Genomic DNA, 13,456 nt, shown 5'->3' with positions numbered 1-13,456 from the left:
CCGTTGCAGCAAAGGGTGCTTTTATTGCACAGTTACGTGATTTTCGTTTTCTAATGCCGCATTAAATTTAACGAGTACACCTCGACGAATTGATAGTCGAACCGTTTTACAGTTTTATGGCATGCAGTAACGGACTGCCACTGCAAGGGGACAGCGTTGATGTTATCGTAACGGTAGATTTGGTTGATGACGCGGTAGCTGATTTCAGCAGCGATTTCTGTGCATAAAGCGTTGCAAAGCGAATTAACGGTAAATGCAGTTTATTTTCGATGGACGAGGCAACCGCTCACCTGGAACTTTTTCTTTCTGCATCGTCCAACGCCGAAGCGCGGGTGAAACTCTTATTAGTTTCGGAATATGTTGCAAAGTTTAATGATGGCTGGTGGGCAAACTGGCAAAATACGTTGGTGCTAGGGGGGCGAGGGGAATTGCGTAAACTTCTGAATGTCACAAGAAATTACAAAAGTGGAAAGTGGAGTATGATTATTAAGGTCAATGTAAACCGGAGAGTATCATATTTTTTTGACCAAATTCTTCTTTATAGCCTGAGCAGATTATATTAAGTTTACCACGAAGTTTATAACAACCAGCAGGATACGTTGAAGGCTGTATAAAATACTAGTATTTGTATATAAATTAGTGACCATGGCGAGACAATAGCGAGTTGAGTCGATTAAGCCATTTCGGTCTGTCTGAACAATCAAACTCATTTCCTTGTAGGGAAAACTATTTTGTTTGTTGAAATATTCTCACGAAATTTGGCACAGATCATTTTGCAAGCCAAGGCTGCAATATTAGAAGACCTCTATAACATATAGCTGCCATACAAACTAACCGTTCAAAATCAAGTCCTCGTATAGAAAACTTTTGTATTTGGCAAGATATCTACAAGAAATTTGTCATGGATTATTACCTAAGGTAGCAGCATAATATCTAGAGTAACTGTTCAGATTGGGTGACTATAGCGTATAGCTGCCATACAAACTGGCCCGACAAGCTCAAATATTGTATGGAAAAATTTTCATATGAAGAGATATTTGCACGAAATTTTCCATGGATTATTGACTAAATCAGCTGTAGAATATTTCGAAAAATTATTAAGATCGGACTACGATAGCCTATAGCTGGCATATAAACTGAACGAACCGAGTCAAGAGCTTGTATGGAAAACTTTTTCATTTGACTAAATATCTCCATAAAATTTGGCAGCAATTGTTGCCTGAAGTAATAGTGTCATCTCCGTAGAAATTATCCATATCGGATTTCTTTAGCATATAGCTGCCATACAAATTCATTTTCATTCATTTCATTTGTATGGAAAACTTTTTTATTTGACGAATTATGTTCACAAAATTTGGCGTGGATAAATTCTTAATGCGGTAGTGTAATCTACAAAAAAAAATTTATAAGATCGGACTACTATAGCATATAGCCACCATACAAACGATCCTATTAAAATCAAGTTCCTTTGAATAATCGTTTATATTTGTGACCAAAGTTAATGTTTTTTTAGTTTTTAGAAATTGGTTTACAGTCATTTATTGTTTATTCCAAGAGTGAGCTTCGAAAAAACATCAATTGAACCGACTTTTTGACTTACCTACGCACACACATACGACTTACTAGTAAAACAAAGAACACGAAAACTTCGTTGCCTAACTCCAGGCGCGCCAATTAAGTGCTACATGTGTACGATAGGCGCTTGAAACACCTTTACAGCCGCCGTTGTGTTGCGCAGCGTTCCATTTGACTGCACGCCATCGAGTGACGCCTATGCGCTGCACGAAACCTAATTATCGAAGCAAGAAAAAGCTAAATCAACAAACAAAAGGGCAAGTAAAGCGGCAGCTGTCAAAGAGCGCAGTTTGTGTTGATTTTTCAAATGCTGCTTTGCCGTGCACGTCGCGCAAGGCATGTTGCGCAACGCAGTTGAACTATGAATGCATGGCGCTGCCTACTGTTGCAACTTTTGGCGGAAGTCAAGTCGCTATGTGTCTGTGTTTGTGTGCGGCTGTGAACGCATCGCAGCCAAGCGGAATAATTCAATCAACAAAAGCAGCAGAAGTCATCGGAAAACAACAAACCAACAGCAACCGAAGCAAGCGCAAATGAGTTGAAGTTGAAAATCAACAACAGCGTGATTACTCGCTAGCGCTAGCAAATACTAACAGCTCCTAAAAAAAACAAAAAAAAAAAAAACAAAAAAATCAAAAAGGCTGAGGAAACACACATGAACAACAACATATACCTATGTAAAGCTGTTCCTCCGCTTAAAAAGCAAAATGCAAGTGTTTCTCGTGGCGCTCGGTGCCTGGCGCTCACATACGCCATGCGGATGTAACAAGCGGCGCAAATTTTTGGCAGCAGCAAGGTGTAAATCCGCAGTCACATTTACAATAACGGTACACCTGCAGCAATTATGAGCACACATGCTAATGCAAACACACAACACGCGACGTAAACAAGTGTGTGCGCGTAAGGGTAAGTGCTGACTTAAGAGCAATGCCCGAAAATAGTGCGGGGAGCAACGGTACTTGAAATGCGAGCAAAAAGACGCAGTGCTGATTATATTTTTGCACACTTGCTTGCGCACCCTTTCTTAATTATAGACGCGATTGCGATTGGACCCCGCAAGGAAATACGCTGGCGTAAAAGGAATTTTGCCAGAAACTTGAATCAGAATTTAAAGAATCTGCTGTCCAGGGTGTCCTAAATCTGCTCGAAGTAAGATTCTAAGAGTTGTTTCAACCATTCCTGCTCAGGCTCCGAAGATAAAATATAAAGTTCCAATATCTTTGTGGTTTGTTGAGAATAGCCAGCATTTGATTATTGTTAAATCAATTGATAAGCAGCACTGCAGTCTCCGCTCTTCCTCTCGGTTCGCCAATTCTTGTTAGTGCTCTAATTTCTCGTTGAAAGTAGACAAAAGAAAGCAACAACAAATGTATCAAGTTGAATTCAACATAAAAGTGTAAGCGAACACCTCGGTAAAAGCGCATGACCGCTTAATTTCTATCCCTGCTTTATTATACCAGTTCACTCGCATATTATACTATATATTATTCGATTCGCCACTCTTCTATAGTTATTGTAATGGTATTTATACCAGTTAACTGTTCACTTCGCTGCTCTCTAGGCATCACCCAAACCAGTGCTTTATAAAGCATCCCTAAGCGGACTGCCACCACTTAACGGGTTAGGTGTAGTTAAGGCATAAAAAGTGACAATTTCAAGTCAATTGAACAAAAAAAATTATTTTGGTAATAGGCCAGAAGGAAACTTTTTATATCACACAACATTTTGCCACAGAGTAAAGTAAATTTTTTCTCATTCCGTTTGTTTATATCACCTAAAACTAATCAACATATATATGAAGTTACATATACACTAAAAAAGTTTGAAGACGCCGAACTAAAAGTAATATTGCATAAGAATGATGCTTTGAGTCAAAAGCAAATGTCAACCATGTTTGCATTGCACAACAAATAGTTTAAGAACGTTTAAAACTTTGGGAAAGATGCAAAAGTGTGAAAAAAAAGTTGCCACATGAATTAAATTAAAGACAAATTGAAATCCGAAAAACACTTCTGAAATTGTGTTTCAAAGTTAAAAAAGAAAATCAGTTTTGCCTCAAATTGTCACTGGAGATGGAAAATGGATTTAGTTTAAGAATCCTAAACGGAGAAATTCATGGGTAATCCAGGACAACCATAAATATCAACATATCGATTGGGATCCGAAGGCAATGCTTTGTGTTTGGTGGGATTAGAAGGGTGTGGTATATCATGACCTGCTGAAACACAAATTGGTTTGCTTCAAAAAATTAATTCGCAGCCAGCATGGTAGGCTTAGTCACCATATAACTGACATAAATATTTTCGAACTACTGTATCACTCTACCTTGCGAGAGTATAAAATATTTGGTAACACTTGCACTTAGTCCTTCCTTACTTGCTTTAATATATGATATTTGAAGTTATTCTAGTTTCAGGACTTCTTAACTACGATTTCTTGCATGGCATCTGCCAATATATGTATGTATGTTTGTATAATTATTTGGCTGCTCTTTGCCAGTACTATTTACTTGTATATAAGTATTAGTGCGCAAAATAACAAATTAAGTTTTCAAATTTGCCAAAGGGAACTTTTGGTGCGCTCCAACCCCTGCAGCAATAACATAGCCGAGTGTGTGGAGGTACTACCAAACATTCCTGGTATTAAATGTATAATAATTACAACGTTATCCGCGTTAATCTAAAAACATTTTTAGCATTTGTTGTATTTCAAAATTGTAGCCGAGTGATATTTTTGTATTTAAAACGTTAAGGAAATTTGAGGTGAACTTGAGTGTAATTGACAAACAGGTATTCTTGTAGAGCAAAAGCTTAAAGAGTAAGAAAAAATTTGAAAATCTTTTTTATTTTATGGTCTTTTGGGACCGATTCGACCGACATGTTATCAAAAAAATTTAACGATAATTCTGATAATGCTCAAACGAGGCTCTTAAACTCTTTGAATGTGTTCCATTGATAATTTGAGACCTAGAAAAGGAATGCTGTTGATATTGTTTTTGTTCCAACGATTATCCAGACTCTGCTTGTGGGAAAGCAATAACTTAACTGTCATCGAAATCACTGAAAGGTAGGCTCAGGAAGCTAGCTGGTTTGACGGGTTCGGACTATAAAGAAAAGGGTTTTAAGTGAGCTAGTTTTATTGTTCATACAAGATATTGTTAATGTCTTGCGGGTACTCATGGCTTACAGGACATAGGTTATGTATTTCAGGGTCTATTCTGTATAAGTAGGAGTTTAAGTTATTAATAGATCTATTGTGAATGGCGTGCAGTATCCGTCGGGAGTTGGTCGCGTCCGAAATTTGGACGCCATGTTGGACGAATGTTCCCCCTGATTTTCAAAGAAGTCGACTACGCTTCAAGGTGACTACAGAAATGGTTTCACTCAAGCACAAACTGCTTAGAGAAAAGTTTTGTTTGCTCTTTATTAGAAAGCATGCGGGACTTACTATGTAAATGCTGGTGGATAAAAGATATCAAAAGACATTCCGAAATATTCCAAGTTGCGGTATGTACCTTATCCATCTTCATCCTGCTTAATCCGTATGACCACATTTGGGCTCAATGACCAATTGGCCAATTGCTGTGTATGTTGCCAACAACGTTCCTTTGTCCTTGAACCCAAGCTGCCGACTAGCGACTTGAGAAACCTGGGACTCTATACTTTGGTTACAATTGCGGACATGAGCGGAGTGCAGCACTGCGAACTATCGAATGTAACACCTAAATCTTAATATCATTAATGGCAATGATCGAGTCCGTATTCCTTCATTCAGGTTGTAAATAGGATGGCAGTGGATTTGGCAGGGGAGAGTTTTAGGCTGAGAAGGAGCGTAAAGATTTTGGAAGATAAGCGTTACCTTTGAGCACATTAGAGTGAAGAGGTTACCACCCTGCGTAAACCCCGGTTTAATTATCTTTAATTTAGTACGGATGATTGTCGACCGCTCAGTTAGTTCATAGTCCACCTCTTCTGGCTCTGGTGGGAGCGCAGTTAGTTTAATGTCCTCAAGCAGCGTTGTATGGTGGATTGACTGTCAAAAGCTACGATACTGAAATTGATACAAATTTATACAGTCAAGGGATGCTATTTCGGGGAACTAATCCTGTTTTGGAGGATGGAGTCATGTGTAGAAGTTCACACAAGTGAGGAAAGTTCTCTGATCGCCATTCACTTGGGGGTGGCCAGAAACGATTCTTTTACATATAGCTCAAGCAGCTCACGACTTCCGGTCTTAGACCAAGTATGCTCTGGGTAGCCAAAGAACATCTGTTTGAATGGTTCATAGGGTTGTGCGCTGGGTTTGGGACCCGCCACCAGTAAAGAAGAAGAAAAATCCTGTTTGGTTCGATCATAAAGAATGATCGTGCTATGTGTTTTAGTTCAAACATTGAAGACAAATACATCGTAGGTTACACTTTTCTTTTACTTAACCCTCAATTTTGCTTTTATTAATAGTTTTTGCCTAAAATAACTCAAATGTTATCGAAAGTCGTAGAAACATGTGCCAATTTTGAAAACTGCATTTTGAAGCATCCAAATTTAGCAAACAAAAAGAACTTATTCACGACAGCAAGTGCTAACCGGTCGCGACTTAAGCTGACACATTTGACGGAGGTCACCAAAAAGTACACACAAACTTCAGAGCTGAGCCAATTTCTCACAAGCTGACGTCCACTCATTACCTGCTTCACACGCTCACACATAAACACATGCCAGTGCGATGAGCTGTGATCATCCTAATTTGAAAATTTATAATCAAAGGACTTTAACCCAGCTCACAACGCGTCTTAACAGGCTTAATTGCTGTCTTAAAAAAGGTTAGATTCTTGCGCGGCAACGCAGAACAAAGTGAAAGCCGTAAAAGGCAAATATTATAAATTTTTAAATTTATGACTACAATGCAGATTACACTATCAAATGTGAGAATCTTTTTTAACACAAACGAAAAATTTAAAGCCGCAGTGAAATGAAATTGAAAAGGGTGCCGTTACCTTCAGCAACCGTTGAGCCGCATAATTTGTGTAGCGAAAGCGGCGCTCAAGCAATTAATGGCTCGGCAGCAAACGTGCAGTAAAAATGACAAAACTCGAAAGTCAAGACTTTAAGTTTGAGGAATTTACACGTTCTTAAAACGCCTGGTACACGCACACAAGCGCACTTTCAGTTGCCTCCGTGTGTGTGTCAAGTTTTGGGGCATTTTGCAGCCGCCATTACTTGCCAATGCCAAAGATATGCGATCGAATTTGTTAAATGGTTCGGAAAGGTTTTCCGTTATTTATTAATTTTTGTGCAAGTTAAGAGCGCCGGGTTTCTGTGAGAGTATGTGCTCATTACGATGTGTGCCCTGCTGAAATTTGTGCGCTCCTTGAGGCAATGTTATTCATGTACTTTCTTGGTGGCAAGTGTGTTCATATATTTTCAAGGTACGGCAAGTAGGCAGCTTAAAAATGCCGTCGGGGCCCACACTACCACATAAAACGATTACTATTTGGGTATTTTTTGGTAGTAATCTATATATGAAGAAATTTATTTGACTGCTTTGGCTTTCCCTGCAGGGCTTGAGCGAGTTAAGAGACTGAAACAAGCAGCATTTTAGTTTCTAGTTTCTTTTTGCTTATAAGTTTGCAATATTGAAAAACTATGCCCGCTCCATTTAGCTTTGATCCGTTTTGAAAACTACATATGCATATATTATATGAATGTAAGAAAACGCTGAAAATTTATAGAAGTTTGCTGTTCTCTGAATTTAACGAGGCGGACTTCCTGTGCGCCGCAGCAAGTCCGGTGCATAAAGGCTAGTGCCAAGAATCTCTTCCAAGTTTAATGATTTTGTTTTTGCTGGTATTTACATATAATATTGAGAAGAATAGAGGATTAGTTTGAGGAAGTGTGTAGAAATCATTCAATTACCGTTTTTGGTTGTGATGGAACAATAATCGTTTTATTGCCGATTGGGACACGACAGAAGTTTAACAGTTGGCGTGGAGCAAGAAGCAATGAATGGCGTCCTCCCGTTCTTTACGGCTACTACAGTCAGGTTATCTGAGGAGAAGGTTAGATCAATATATGTCTGCATGCTTTTCTTTGCCAGTATGGCTGCTCTTACCTTACATGTTGTACTCGGAAAATATTTACAATATATTTCCGACATTAGTCCAGATACCATGCATTCTGAGGCTATCCATAGTTTCTGAACCAAGGCCTAAACGTAACCGATCCTCTCCAAACTGAGAAAATTTTGGCACAGGCGGCCTTGCATTTATGCAGGTTCATTTGAAGAGCCTCTGTTAAGTTCGAGTTTCTTCGGGAAGTCGAGTAAAAGCTCTGGCACTGGTCTGATCTCTGGTAACTCCTAGATCCTTCTCTTGTTTTTTTGTAGGTTCTTTTGAAGAGCTTTTGTTAAGTTCGAGTTTCCCAGGTCGAATCTTCGGCTCTCCTTTACCGGCATCGTGTCGCTTTAATGTGACTTCTAGAGTCACTCCTAGATCCTTCTCCAACTGTCGATCCTCTATCCTGTTTCCATTATTGTTGGCCTCGTGGCAACTCTTGAGACGCCTCTTTCACGAACAGTTCATATAGTATATCCTCTTGCCGACTTGTTTATTTGGAGAGAATGTATTTTTGGTTGTCATCGTCTTTGCCGAACTAGATAAAAGAACCTTCGCCCTCGAAATGGATTGAATGCAACTACTGTCCACTATTTTAAGAACGTCTTCTTCCAACGGCAACAGCTTCAACTTATAACAGTGAGGAGTGGTTCTTAAATTTTAGGATCTTCATCCCATTGACCCAGCCAGCATCATCGAAAGTTGGCATAGGCGTGCCCGGGTCTCCATACAATCTTGTAAAGAGCGCATTCAGCAGTTTCAGCTCTATTACTTTCTACATCTTCTCCATAATTTATTTAAACCAAACTTATTTTTTCCTTCTTCATACGATTTTTCTTTCAGCTAAGTTTTTCATGAATTTTCACCGTTGCTTTGTAAGTTTCTGCTTTCAACACGTACATACTGGATTTTGCACTCGACCTAGTCTTTAACGTCAACATAATACTTTTGACATTGTCCAGACAGCGTAGAATAGTGCACTTTTCCGTAGTGTTGAGCTTTGAATGTTTTCCAGATCTGCAAATAAGTAGCAAATCGGGTTTGATAGAAGCACCACAACCGCTTTGAACTGCCGCCTTCATAGCATAGCGCCAGTAAACTTGCTGCGCCCGCTTTTGGTAGAAGCCAGTGACGTTTGGGTAAAGGTTGGATATTCCTGTCCGCTTTTCTTCTATTTGTCCTCCATAGTGAGTTTTGTTTTCATGAAATCTCTATTTTTGGCGTTCCACATTAGCAATGGTAGTGTCATTTACAAATCAAGTTACCAGGAAGAGGAGAACTTTTATCTACCTTTGCCTTAGCTAGACGCCACTTGCTTGCAGCACCAAGATCTACTACAGAAACTAGTCTAGATATCAAGCTGTGATGATGCCAGCAGCGGCGTCCATTGCCCAGTTAGCATTCGCGAAGAGAATTTTCGCCGACCATGGTATAATAAGTTTGTCACGAAGTTTGTAACACTCATAAGCAAACGTCAATTATCTTATAAAACCTAAATATGTATATTACTGACCAGCATGTCGAGCTGAGCCGATTTGGCCGTGTCTGTCCACCTGTCTGTATACATACATACGTCTCTCAGTTCTTAAGATATCTGCAAGAAGCTGTTCACTTACCGGAACTACCGATATCAGACCATTACAGCATCTAGCTGCCATACAAATGGAGCGATCGGAATCCAGTTCTTGTGTGGAAAAGGGGGGTTGCCACTTACATCGACATTTTTATGAAGCAGTTAAATTATATGTAAGTTAAAAAAAATTTAGAAAAACAACTGGATGGGTTTAAATAAAAACATTTAATTTTTAAATATTTTCAGGAGTGGTTGCTACTTATGTCGATATTTTTTTATAAAAAATGTAAAAATAAATATTTCAATGTAGGCCAAAAACTATTTAGGGTTTGATAAATAATAAATTTAGTTTTGAAATAAGCTTAGCAAGGGTTGCCACTTACCATATTTCGAAATAAAAAAAATCAAATTTAATCTTAAAGTCTAGGCAAAAAAACTGGGTAGATTTAGATAAAAAAAATAATATTGAAAAATGTTTAGAAGTGTTGCCACTTACATATATTGAAATTTTGAATAAGAAAAGTAAGTTAAATTTTAAAATGTGGGAAAAAATTATTAAGCTTTAGATAAAAACATTTAATTAAGAAATAATTTCAGAAGTGTTGCCACTTATATTGAAATTTTTAATAAGAAAATTAAGTTGAATTTTAAAATTTGAGCAAAAAATTGTGAAGGTTTAGATAAAAACATTTAATTTAGAAATATTTTTAGAAGTGTTGCCACTTATATTGAAATTTTTATTAAAAAAAAATTAATACAAAATTAAAAATTAGGCAAAAACTTATAAATGATTATATAAAAACATTTAGTTTAGAAATATTTTTGGGAGGGGCTGCCGGATCAATCGAATTTTTTAATAAAAAGTTGAAATAAGTATTAAAATGTAGGGAAAACCGAAAAGTTTTGTAACAGTTCCTGCAGTTAATATGTTTGTTCAGCGTTGCCGTCCCTAACCGATAAAAATAAATTCAATATTGATATTTCTAAATACTTTTAGTTCAATACTATTATATTAAGGATATTAAAGTGTTTTTTTAAATTTTCCTAAATTGTATGCCGTTATTTAATTTTGAGAATTCAATGAAAATTTTCCCATTCTTTCTGTTATCTTCAGGGTAAAATAGGATATTTAAAGACTTTATAAATCTAGATGCAAGCATTCTAATTATCGATTATATCTTATTTACTTCCCTCTGTACCGAGATTTCGCTTGTTTATGACCTCCTCACCCTCAAAAACCCACACTGGCATTCAGCGCCCAATTCCAGCTTATTTATTTAATATTTATTTTCATGCACTTCCATTGTGCTGAACACTCGTGTGCATATATTTACATAAACATATTTGTGTTTAGTACATATTTTTTCAGCCCCCCGCCAACACCATGCCGCCTTCAGATAAAGAACTATGGCACACATGCACGCAAGCGTTTAAAAACGAGCATTTCTTTCGACCATTTTGCCTTTGATGTTGCTTTTGCGGCGCGCTGATACATAGTAGCCGCTTTAATAGCCGTATTGTAAAGTAAAAATAGTTTATGTCGGAAGTCATTAGGTGGCATGGTTTATGGTTACAGCAATTGCGGCAGTCGCTACAACAACACGAGCTCGAGCTCCAGTAAGAGCTAAAAATAATACACAAAGTGAAAAACATTTATACAGCAACAACAATGAAACGGAAAATGGTAATACAAGTAAGAGTAATAATCAAATTCTATGGTCCGGGTAAAAACCTTAACCAACGGGAGCACCAAGTGCACCATAACCATCAGCGCCTGCACTACCGCCGCGCCATTACGATAGTGGGACCCAATAGTTGGTTGGAGCTGGCACGAGCGGCGGTTAGTGCTGGAGACGGCAGCACGAACCGCAACCGCAGTAATTCAGTAAGGACAGCAATTGCGGTCGTTTCCTTTGGCTGCTGTTTATGCCTTGCTTTTCGCTTTTTGTTCTTGTTTTTTGTTTTCCATTTTTTTGACTTTCAATTTTCGTTTTTCGACGCGTCTCTTTCGGTTTGCGCTGTGGGGTTGTTTTGAGTTATGATTACGGCTTGGCACTTCATTGCGGTCGCAATTTAAAATAAATAAATATCAGCGCTGTGTGCATGCATATATACAAATAAAAGCGCATGTGTGTGTGTGTATTTTCTTAATTTATTTCGGTTAACGGCGCATAAGCCAAGTTTTAATGTGAATATGGTCAATATTGCCGAATTGAAACGCCACAACACTGTTATGCATATGCATCCATATACATATGTATTTGTGTCTGTGCGCTTTAAATGCGCTGCTCGTTAGTGTCTGCTATGTTGTTTATGTAGCAGATTCATAGTCGCTGTTAAAGCATACATTTGCTTTTTATGCATTTGTTTCTTTATGACTTTTTGCTTACATCAATTTCTTAATTTCCACTGAATATTTGATATTCGCCACGCCGAATGAATTTTCGCCGAGCTGCGCGCGTGATTTTAATTCACTTTCAGTGCCTTAATCTGTGCTCGAGCCACGCTGCGGGCATACATACACACACACATATATTTCCAGCGCAATATTGCCTTTTTCAACATAATATCCACACACACATATGTAGTTCTGTATATATGCTGCTCGTCTTAAAACAACTTTGTATCGATGTTGTTGCGCTGCGCTGCTCTGCCGCTGTCACGATGCGCTCATAAATATACGCTAAATGGTCATAACGCAATTTTTTATAGCAGCAAAATCTATTGAGTTGCACTTAACTTGCTTCAGTGCTGATGTTGCCGATACACATTAGTGCATGACTATATATGCTACTATATATATACGTATACATATGGAGATAACCCAATCAACCATAGGAAAGGAAAGAGTATTTTAAATTTGTGTTAAAAAAGCATATTTATAATTATTGTAGGAGAGCAGTGAAATCCCTAAGGAGTTAGATGAACATATCAAATAATCGATTTTTTTTTTGTTTTTTTTTTTTTAGCGAAGATTACAATATATTTAAAATATTCAAAATTTCAAATCGGTGTGAGTAAAATTCTAAGAAAAGACCATTCAGAAGTTCCGATCAACATGATTTTGCAGCGACTTTGTTCAAATTTTTCACACACCGTTGAAATTACATTATCGAGTCACTACATGATAGATATTTTAGAGTTTATTTCGATTAAACTAATTTCTTCGAGCCAATACGTGATAAGAATTTTGCCATAATCGTAGTTAAGAATTATTTTTGTTTTTCATTTCAGATTAACCAATATAGTCCTAACGAGCATGCATTAGCTTCTTTGTAGAATATGGTCGGATGAAAGCTCAATACACAAAAACAGAGACCCGGCAAACTGCGCCAACTACCGTGGAATAGGCCTCCTCAACATCGCATATAAGGTTCTATTGAGCGTATTGTGTGAAGGATTAAAGCCCACCGTCAACAAATTGATTGGATTTTATCAGTGTGACTTTAGACTTACAAACTCAACAACTGACAGGTATTCACCATGCGCCAAATCTTGGAAAAGACTCGTGAAAAGAGTATCGGCACACACTAACTCTTCGTCGAGTTCAACGCTGCACGAAAAGGAGCAGCCTTTATGCCGCGATGTCTGAATTTGGTATCCCCACAAAACTAATACGGCTGTATAAGCCGACGTTGAGCAATATCAAAAGATACGTCAGGATCGGGAATTATCTTTACGAGTCGTTCAAACGAGGTTTCAGACAAGGCGAGGCCCTATAGAGCGACTTCTTCAATCTACTACGGGAGCAAATAATTTGAGCTACAGAGCTGAATAGAGAAGGTACAATCTGTTACAAGAGTGTACAATTGCTGGCGTACGTCGATCACATCGATATCATTGTTCTCCAGGTTAGAGAAAGAAGCGAAGGAAATAGGTCTAGCAGTGAACGAGGGTAAGGCGAAATAGCAACCGATGAGTCGACGTTACGAGTTTTCGAGAGAAAGGTTCTGCGAAAGATTTATGGTCCTTTGCGCATTGGCCACTTCGAATATCACATTCGATGGAACGATGAACTGTACGAGATATACGACGACATTGACATAGTTCAGGGAATTAAAAGACAGCGGCTACGCTGGCTAGGTCATGTTGTCCGGATGGACGAAAACACTCCAGCTCTGAAAGTATTCGACGCAGTACCCGCCGGGGGAAGCAGAGGAAGAGGAATACCTCCACTCCGTTGGAAGGACCAAGTGGAG

This window comes from Bactrocera neohumeralis, chromosome 3, assembly GCF_024586455.1.
Source record: "Bactrocera neohumeralis isolate Rockhampton chromosome 3, APGP_CSIRO_Bneo_wtdbg2-racon-allhic-juicebox.fasta_v2, whole genome shotgun sequence".
In the NCBI taxonomy this organism is placed as follows: domain Eukaryota; kingdom Metazoa; phylum Arthropoda; class Insecta; order Diptera; family Tephritidae; genus Bactrocera; species Bactrocera neohumeralis.
The sequence above is the reverse complement of the archived record's forward strand: the minus strand, read 5'-3'. Positions refer to the sequence as shown.